Source organism: Sphaeramia orbicularis, chromosome 5 (genome assembly GCF_902148855.1).
Source record: "Sphaeramia orbicularis chromosome 5, fSphaOr1.1, whole genome shotgun sequence".
In the NCBI taxonomy this organism is placed as follows: Eukaryota; Metazoa; Chordata; class Actinopteri; order Kurtiformes; family Apogonidae; genus Sphaeramia; species Sphaeramia orbicularis.
The window spans coordinates 17,200,922-17,205,324 of record NC_043961.1 but is presented as its reverse complement, the minus strand read 5'-3'; positions in this window follow the sequence as shown (position 1 = coordinate 17,205,324).

Here is a 4,403-nt window from a genome sequence, read left to right as displayed (position 1 = left end):
CCACTCCCTGTTGGTATCCTGGGGAGGTGTGGGTCACCCAAAAACACTCACCTGCAAATTATGTGTTCAGATTGCGTTTCTCAGGTGATGTGTAACTGACTCAGCGAAGTGACGTAAGCAGCGCCACGCGGGTTTGGAGGTGCGTTTACATGAGTCAGGACAAAATGGATTTAAAGGGTTTGTGTGGCAGCCAAGTCAGTAATCTGTCAGTGTTTGTCTGGTGGAGGTCTGCTCTCCAGAATGTTGGACAAATGGTCTTTATTTCCCTATTTGAGCTCCTGATGATTATGGTGACAACAGATGAGAAACAACTCCACATTCTAATATTTAATTGAATGACATTAACCCATAATACATAAGAGGATTAGGGCCACTGGGGAAAATTAAAATAAATACATAAATTAATTAATTAAGGACCAATATATGTTTTTTATTATTATTCTGACAAAAAAGTCAGAATTCCGACTTTAATCTCAGAATTCTGACTTTTTTCTCAGAATTCTGACTTGAATTTCAAAATTCTGATTTTTTTCTCAGAATTCTGGCTTGAATCTCAGAATTCTGACTTTTTCTCAGAATAATAATCAAAAAATATATGTTGGACTTTTTTTTTTTTTTTTTTTTTCCAATGGCCCTAATCCTCTTCCCTACCATAAAGACCCAAACAGCCACCGACGACCAAAACCATCTACTGATCTAAGATGTTTAACAACTTCTGAACCACTAATCCTATCAATCCATGTAAATAATTGGTGTAAAATGCAATTTGTCATCTTTTTTGTCTCATCAGGCTCCATAGTTACCGTGGAAACACTGTCATCTTCTACAACATGGATTCACCAGTAAAATCCATGAAGACTGATAAATAACAGTGGATGGAAACACTTGGTTCCTGTTCCGTTAATGATATATTTTGCTGAAAAAGTCACTTTTTCTTCAGTTTTTCTCTGTTTTTGATGTAACCCTGAACTTTAATCTGAGCTTTTATGAACATCTACATGATCAGTAAATTAAATATAAGTAAATACATGATGTACACTGAGAAATCACAAAATACAGAGGATTATGTCATTATAAATTGTGATTAATCACTTATGAAAAGTTGATTATAGAGAAAAAAATATTTAGGAACTGCCACAAAAGTAACACTGGGTTTTTATGAGTTAAACTTTGATTAAACCCTCTGGCATAATTTACATAATTTTCTACAAACATCTATTACCATTATTTTTTGGACACATAACGAAGTGAACCCAGACCTGAACCAACTGAATCAACCCTAGATCATAACACTGCCCCCACAGGCTTGTACCAGAGGTGCTATGTATAATGGGTAATCACTTCATCCACCTCTGGAACAGGGTGGATTTGGACTCATTAGACCACATGACCTTTTCTCATTGACACACAGTCCAGTCTTTATGCTTGAAGATACTCACTCCATCCATCCATCCATCCATCCATCCATCCATCCATCCACCCATCCATCTAAATGAATTTTATAATATGAATATTATTCACCTTCTTTTTTCCCAAATTTATATTTATTTATGTTGACCATTATCAGAATTCCATTAGCAAATTTCCACTTACTCCTAGTTTATATGGTTGTGTAAAATAAGTCTTGCAATGGAATAGATTTGTTCTGCAATTAAACAAATTAAATGTCCAATAATCTTTGAAGTCCTGTAACTATTATTTGTGGTGATTCCAACTGAATTCTTCTCTACATCTAACCTTTTGTAAGAGCTTTGTCAGTTTTTATTTTTTGACCATTTGCATCTTTGCGTTAAAATTTGATATTTTTCTGTATTTAATTTACTGATCATGTGAATGTTCTTAAAACCTTGGGGTAAATTCAAAGGTTATTAAATAAAAACAGAGAAAACTGAAGAAAAAAGCGACTTTTTCAAGAAACTATATCATAAACTGAAAGTGAAAACAAGTATCTACAACCAATTCCATGGGTTTTACTGGTGAATCAATGTTGTAGAAGATGTTGGTGTTTCCATGTTCACTATGGAGCTTCTGAACATCCAAGTGGGTCATATCTAATGACCATGAAAAGATGGCAAACTGGATTTTACACCAATTAGATTAGATTAGATTAGATTAAACTTTATTGATCTCACAATGGGGAAATTCAATGGTTAAGGCAATAACAGAATAAAGTGCAAAAAAAAAAAAAAAAAAATATATATATATTTACCTTTTTTTTTTAGATTTTATTTTATTTTACTATCATCATGTACATGTATTGACAGGATTAGTGGTTCAATAGTTATTAGACATTTTAGATCAGTAGATGCTTTTGTTTGCCAGTGGCTGTGTATTTCTTTAATGGTTAAAGCCTCTGACTTTAGGGAGGTTTAAAGAGGGGGTTGAGACTTGATGGAAGTCTCAAACCCAGCCCAATGCACCATTCTGAGGCCCCAAGCCGCCATCTGCCTCGTCTGCTCATAAGCTACACTTCTGGTTATTGCATAACACTCAGATTAATGTCGTGATGAAATAACAGAGGAACAGGTTGGGAGCTGAGCGGCCTGTGGCCTCATGCATCTACCTCAAAAATTATCTGACGGAAAGTATGTGTTACCAAAGAAAATACAAGGAATGTCAACAGTATTTAACACAGTGATTACAGACACAGTGTGAGTGTGTCCTAAACAGCCTCATATTAAAATCTAGCTTTAGTTCTCTTTTTTTGTGTGTGGTCCTTTTACCTTTTTTCCCCCCAATAATCCAGGTGGTTAAGAGAGATTTCAAGAGAGGATTCCTAAAATACCTTTTAGAGATGAAGTATGTGTTTGACTCCATTGTAAGGTGAGATGCTTGGAGATACAGGGCCTTTCCACAGAAACTTTAAGAATGGCAATAACTCTTAAAACTGACCTTTTTCTAACAAACAACAGATCACCATTATGTAACTAACTGGCTGCATAAACACACAAATGACATCTTAATGATTGTTGATATGACATTTTTCTGTTTCTGTTTTACCAAATGAAAGGTCAGAAGTACAAGTAACACTTTTGATGAAAAATGCATTTTGCACAACAGCCACCACAAACATGTTATCAGTCACAGTGAATACACCAAACTATGGAATTTAATCCATTTGCTGTTTTTTCATTGACTGATTTTTTCCCCAATCAATTTTCTGCATTTTTTTTATCACCATCCCTCACAAAAAATAACGTAATGTCAACTAAATGCCTCATATTCGATAAATGATAAGATTTGTGAGAACTGAAAAAACACACAGTGAACTATGTGTTTTTATCTTAAATATTAAAACTCAAATGATGACAAAAGCAAAGATTTTTGTCACATTTATACAACTGCACAATACATTTATAATATATTTTACAGCTCTTATTAACCAGTTTGTTTATGTATGTCATTTACCTCATATATATAACAGTCAAAAATACATCACTGCAGTTTAAATGGCAGAAAAACATGATTATGTCCTTAAAATACAACACTTAAACTCTGTGTATGACTGTAAAATCATGCATTTCTGTGGTGCTTGGAATTATATGAACCTTAAAATACAAATGTAGGAAAATTCATGTCTCAAAAAGGTGTCAATGCAACTTAGAAGGAAATAAATATAGATATATAGATAAAGTGTGTTGCTAAGATCTTTTTGAAGTGTAATGTTATTGCAAACTCTTTTCACAGAATGACTCTGCAAAAGGATGATAATGAAGAGAGAGAGAGAGAGAGAGAGAGAGAGAGAGAGAGAGAGAGAGAGAGAGAGAGAGAGAGAGAGAGAGAGAGAGAGAGAGAGAGAGAGAGAGAGAGAGAGAGAGAGAGAGAGAGAGATTTTGTAATCATAATAAGAATAGAAATTAAGACTCACTGAACTGTCATTTAAGTTCTGGTAGACCATAAATACTAATGTTAGAAATAGTATTGGATGTAGTTTGGATACCTGCTGTTAATAGTTTTTTTCAGCAGATGGCGCTCACCTGCTATCTGTGGATCAGGACCATGAATTGGCAGAAATGGTGCTTCTAGAAATTTACAGGATATTACATTATTTACGATGCACTTTATTATTTAAGTATATTAATGTCGATGTATATTATAGATTGATGTTTATATTTCTCTCTGAAGTTAGAATCAACCCATGTAATCAACCCTTCTATTTCCTTCCAATTAATGTATATTTATTTGACTTTAACATTTATTAGAGTTAAACTGCTCATTTTAAGACGTTTTTCAAGGAAATGTGGTTCTTATAATTTTACGGCATGTAAATAGGCAGCCCTGTGACGTTTCGTGAAGAGGTGCGTTTTAACTCACAGGACTGACCGTGTGGGCGGAGCTGGTAAAGTTTACAATGATATAAAAGGGGAGAGGCGGTGTTAGACGGTTAGGAAAACAAGCGCGCC